The sequence below is a fragment of the Mus pahari genome, chromosome 10, assembly GCF_900095145.1.
Source record: "Mus pahari chromosome 10, PAHARI_EIJ_v1.1, whole genome shotgun sequence".
Classification (NCBI taxonomy): Eukaryota; Metazoa; Chordata; class Mammalia; order Rodentia; family Muridae; genus Mus; species Mus pahari.
This window is the reverse complement of record NC_034599.1, coordinates 108,141,721-108,147,720: the sequence shown is the minus strand read 5'-3', so window position 1 is coordinate 108,147,720 and position 6,000 is coordinate 108,141,721. Positions and strand designations below refer to the sequence as shown.

The window sequence follows — 6,000 nt, the reverse complement described above, 5'->3', positions numbered from 1 at the left end:
GGGGGGGGGAGATAGCAGCTGCCAGGGCCTGGGGACTGTGTGGGAGGCGGGAGGTTGAGAGCTCTGGCTTTGCCACATGAAAGCATTGGGGGTTAGTTCAAAGCAATGCAATACAGTAACACTGTTAACTATTCAGTGCACTCTTAACTCAAAAAGCAGGACCAGTCATGCTGTTCAGTTGCTAACAGTGCGTGTCTGGTATGCACGAAGCCCTAGATTCAATTCCCAGCACCACGTAGCCCAGGCATGATGGTCTACTCCTGTGAGGCCAGACCTCAGAAGCTTAAGGCCATCCTCGGCTCTATGATGAGTCTGAATCCATCCTAGGCTACCTGAGACCCCGTCTTAAAGAAGAATGAATGAGGCTGGAGAGCTGGCTCAGCAGTTAAGAGCACTTGTTGCTCTTGCAAAGGACCTGGTTCAACTCCCAGCACCTCTATGGTGGCTCACAACCATCTGTAACTCTTCCACAGGCTACAGAGCCCTCGTCTGACTTCCACAGACACCATGACTGTGTATGATTCACATACATGCAGGCAAAACATTCATGCACACAAACCTTTTTAAAAGATGAATGAGTTCCTACATGAATGGATAGATAAATACGGCCCAATGTGGAGAAAGCCAGTCTGTCTCCTGGTTTAGTGTCACTTGCCTCGCCTGGTCCCCTCCCCCACCCCCACCCATGTTGAATCCTGTTGGCTAGGGATCCAGTGCTTGTATCCCCAGTCCATTCATATTTTGTTGTCTTAACCTCTCTAATCTAATGAGATCTGAAGTCGGAATTTTCTAGAAGTAATTAGCGTCGAATGGGATCATCAGCTAGGACCTTCATTCAATAGGATCTGTATCCTTAAAAAAGACCAGAGCTGACACCTCATATGCACAGCAGGAGGAAGCTCATGCTGGGGCTAGGGGAGGGCAGTGCCCATCAGTGGGGGAGGGCCAGAGCCCATCAGCCAGAGCCTGGCTTGGATGCCCAGCCTCTGGCACTGCCAGATACATGCATCTGTTGGTCCCATCATGGCGATCGAAGCTCCAGTTGACTGAAGTCCTTTCTATGTCAAATCCTGACAGTCTGTTCATTGTGGGTTGGTTTTCCATTAATCTTAATTTAAAGTACAGCGTATTAAAGCATTACTTATCACAATTCCTGAGATGTTTTCGCATTAATGTATGCACATGCATCTATAGTTCTATATGTGTGTGCACACATACACACATACACATATACACAAGTGTGCACTCCCACAGGTACATGTAAGCATGACGGTCAGAAGACAGTTGACAGGGTTTGGTTCTCTCTTTCTACCATGTGGCTCCCAGGGACCAAGTCAGGTAATGTGCGTTAGCAGCAAATATGTTTACCAGTGAGCCACCCCAGAGTCTAATTCCTGAGTTTTGGGGCACTAGAATTCTCTGCTCCGGCCTATTGTCTCATTGGTTTTTATCTGGACCCTGTACTGGTAATTTTTTAAAACATAATTATATATCTCACATCAAAGTCAAAATGATTAAATTAACCATTGACATGTAGAAAAATATCATACTAATATGAAGAGTGCCAACAGACAAGTGCTTGTCACACAAGCGTGAAGCCCTGAGTTCAATACCCAGTATGGCCACATGAAATAGCCCACACGTGACAGTCCCCAAAATAGTGTCTAGTGAGCAGGGAGCTCAAGTGTGCCTTATCTTCCTCACTAACGATTCAACACACGGTGTATAATACTGGCTTTGATAAGTACAAAATACAGGCTCAAGGAGGCTTGTTAAAAATAAAACAAAAGCATACACAACACAAATCCCTTTGTGGCTTGTGGTTTCTCAAAAATCTCAAAGGCAGGATAAGAGAAATACAGTTTTTGTAGAAAACAAAAAACAAAAGCAAGAAACAAAAACAAAAAACAAAACACAAAACACAAAACAACACAAAACAAAACAATAATATGGAACATGGATCAAAGCCCTCACATATCAGAGTGAGGTTCCCCAGGCCAGCAGAGACAGAGCAGTCTGTCTGTGTGTCTCTCTCTCTCTCTCTCTCTCTCTCTCTCTCTCTCTCTCTCTCTCTCTCTCTCTCCTTCTGAGCATAGACTGGTTTCAAACTCACAATCCTCCTGCCTCCCAAGTGCTGGGATCCCAGGTGTGTGCCACAGTGCCTGGCTCCACATGCAGTTTTAAAGACAGCGGTTTGGCAGATGTGCCTTAGTCCTGTGTCTCCTGGGAGCCTCAGGGTGCTGAGTGTCACCAGCTTTTTGCCCAGAGGCTGTGACCAGTGATGTCCCCAGGAAGCCTCTCTCGCTGGTTCCTGGTCACCTAATCTCTCAGGTTCCATAAACCATCTCGGGGTTCCAGAGTCGGGCTGTAACCTCCAAAGTGGATAAAAGTGTGAGGCATATCTGAGGCAGAAAGACAATGTTGCTAACTTGTATGTGTGTAGAGGAACAGAAATGGTATGTACCCATGCATGCAGAGACCAGAAATGGTGTGCACATGTGCATGCAGAGACCGGAAATGGTATGCACATGTGCGTGCAGAGGCCAGAGGAAACTTCTGGGTGCCAGTCCTCAGGCGCTGCCATCTTGTGTTTTTGAGACCGCGTCTCTCTCATTTGGCCTGGAACTTGCTGACTGAACTAGCCTGGTTGGCCAGCCCCGCATCCTTCCCGTCTCTACCTCCTCCACTGGGATAACAAATGCATGAGGTGCCTGGCAACAAGGCTTTTCCCACCTTTCTTTTTAACCTGGGTTTGAGGACTGAACTTGGGTCCTCACGCTTACATGGTCAGCACTGTACTGACAGAGCCATCTCCTGGACCCTGGCTGCCTGCCTTCTTTATGGGAAAAATTGCCACTCGAGAACTTTGTTTTGACTGATTAGAAAGGTCATCTGTCTGAAACACACCTCGAGGTTAGCCTGTAGTGTTTCCAACCTATCTTACTGACTGACGGGCATGATCTCATTTCTCATTGTCTTAAAAACCATAAGATAAAAGAGACTGGCAGCGGGCAGTTTTGCCAGGAGGAGGGAGCAGACAGAAAAGGCAGGCACTGAGTGGAGGAGGGATGTGGACCCAGGAAAGCCCAGGATAGCTGTGAGCACCACCTCTAACCGTTTCCAGTGGGACACGCTTATCAACAGCACTTTCCAGGAATCTTGGGAGAGGAGAAGAATGTTCTGGAACATGAGAGAGGAAACATGGATCGACCGCCTTCTACTCCAGCTCTCCCGGTACCTGATTTGCTTCAGTCCTCATTCAGGCCCACCCGAGTCACTGTCCTGACAGAGCTAGCCCCAGCACCCCATTTCCCAAGCCCACTTCTCGCCCAGCTGGCTGGGAAGGCCCAGCTCCGACTTGGAAGCACACTGAGCGGTTACAGCCCCTGCTTGGAGCTGGATCTCCACTCCCTGAACAGTAAGCCTGGAAGTAAGTAACCAACAAGAAGAGAGCGAAGCCCTTTGAACCCCAGTCCCTTCAAGCTTCAATTCTCATCCGTGCTGAGAACCCAAGAGCAGTCCCAGCTTGGGTTCTGCTCACTTTTTATGTAGATCTAGAGCTGGCGAAGACAGACTAGCAGCCCCTCCCGACCAGGCACAGGTCCCCATTGAGCCGATGGCGAGGAATAGAGAGGGAAATGCACACTTCAAGCTTTGACTTAAAAGCCTAATCACTTTATTATTCTTCCTTGCAAACCTCTCTAAAAAACATTAGAGATGCCCCACCCCCACCCCACCCCACCCCCACCTCCCCCAGAGACGGTCCTGGGAGTCAGGCTACACAGAAGGGAACAGGTACTTCTGAACATACGCCTGGGACAAAAGATGGACCAGAGCTTGGCATCCGTAGACAATGGCTCCTCAGCCAACCAGATTCCCAGAAGACACTCAGAAACCTTACAGGAGATGAACTACTGATATCACAAGGGGCAGGGGTAGATATCAGTAGAGTGTTTGCCTAGCAGGCACAAAGCCCTGGGTTCGGTTCCCAGCACTGCGCTTCTATTCCCAGTGGTTGAGAGGTAGAGGCAAGAAGACCAGAAGTTCAAGGTCCTTGGCCATGTATGGAAGTCTGTCTTTAAAATTCAAGTAGGGAGAGAAAGAAAAAAGGAGGGGGGGTGCAGATAGAGAGGCGGGAAAGGAGAGGGAGTGTGGAAAGCTCTTGGTGCCGCTTTCTAGGATACTGGCAAGAATTTGACATTGGGCTAGGGCTAGGAAGTAGACTCGAGATGAATACTGGAGCTGAGGAATGTGTTCTTTTATCTTGATGGTGCTTGTTAAGACCTTGAATACATGGCACCTTTGTTTATGCCTTGTTTATTCTGTGACTACTTTCTTTATGCTTTGAGACTGACCACATTCTTGGTATGTACCTTAGAATGATATAAAAGCAGACTGGAAAAAATAAACCTGCGTCAGCCTCTGGCTGGAGTTATGCTAGATTGCTATTAGAATGTTACCTAATTGTCTTGTCTTTCTTTAACCCTCCCTCCTTCTCACCCTCCCTTGAGACCTGGTTGACTGAGTTGGCAGCTTGGTCAAGGGAGAAGGAGTGGGGAAAAGGAAGAGGGTGTGTGTGCGTGTGTGTGCGCGTGTGTGTGTCAAAAATTCACTTTGATTTAAAAAAAACCACAGGGCAAGAATCAAAAAGCCAAAGCCTGGATCAAAATTATTCACAGGGGCGTCGCTGAGCTGCAGCCACGGCAGCTATGAAAACTCTGAGCAGCTTTGCTTCCATCTTGGCCTTCCTTAGACATAAGCACATCTTTATCAGCTGTAGCTCTGCCAACCGAGCAAGCCCCAAGATAGTGGGCAAGCACACTTTGTAACTCTCACCTTGCTCTGTGAAGACCCAGATGTCACAGGGGACTCAGAATGTGGTACACATTTAAACAGCACGTGTTCACTGTTTTAGAAACCATGGGTAGGAACGTGTAAGGCTTAGAGTTGGGAGCAGCGGAGACAGTTATCTATCAAGTTTCAGGCTCCCACTAATCCAGTCACATGTGACGGCACAGTGGTGAGCGAAGATGTCTTCCGATTTCTGGCAGGATTTTTCTGACAAAACGATCATGAAGGATGGGTAGGGGCCGAGGAGACAGCTCAGTGGATGAAGTGCTTACTGTGTAACCTTGAGGGCTGAGTCTGACCTCTACCACCCACGTCAAAATGAAAAAGCAGTGAGTTTGAGCCTCATGAGTTTGAGCTTGTGATCCAAGTGTCGGGAAGGCAGACGCAGGTGGGTCCTCGGCCACCCTGTCTGGACAATCTAGTCTACTGTTCTTTTTAAAAAAATATTTATTTTTAATTATGTGTATGTAGGTGGCACAGGAGGGAGGAGTGTGGTGGACACATGCACATGCGTGTAGGTGTCTGTGGAAGCCAGAGGGGACGCCAGATTCCTGGGGCTGGAATTATAGTCAGCCATGGGCCAGATGATGTAGGTGCTGGGAACCTGGCTCTACCAAGTGCTCTTAACCCTGAGTCATCTCTACGCCGCCCCCATACTATTCTTATAACCTTTCTGAAGCCTGAAATCATTTATTTATGAGGTTTGGGTTTTGGTTTGTCTTGAGACAGAGTATTGAACCATCTCCCCTCAAGTTATTTTTGTCTTTAGTATTGAACTTAACCTTCAGTGATGCCTATCTGCCTGCCGACTACTTACTCCTCAGATAGGACTGGATTTTCTTGGAGCCATATGTTCCTGCCTCTGGCTTTTAGAAGAAGAACTAGCAATGCTTCTGGAATGTTCTTCAGCATGACCAGCCCCACGGGAGGCTTGCATGACACTGTCCCTAGAGGGACTTGCACAAACCTATCCTTTAGAGGGAGTGAACAGGACAGAGAGGAGAGGTCACGTGCAGCATCTGTTATCCGTTGTGGCTGCTAAACCGTGGAGGATGGACGCCATGGAAACACTGGGTGGAGGGTATCCGGTGACGGCTCTGAAAGGTGGTGTGCTGAGGATGCTGAGTTACAGATGGAATAAAACATCAG

The 6,000-nt window shown here is 48.1% G+C and overlaps 1 protein-coding gene across 2 annotated transcripts in view; it reads right to left on the bottom strand.

Annotated features, from left to right (window-relative positions):
* The window catches only part of Osbpl10 (oxysterol binding protein like 10), a 244,858-nt gene that overhangs the window by 60,864 nt on the left and 177,994 nt on the right, over positions 1 to 6,000 (bottom strand). The window lies entirely within an intron of this gene.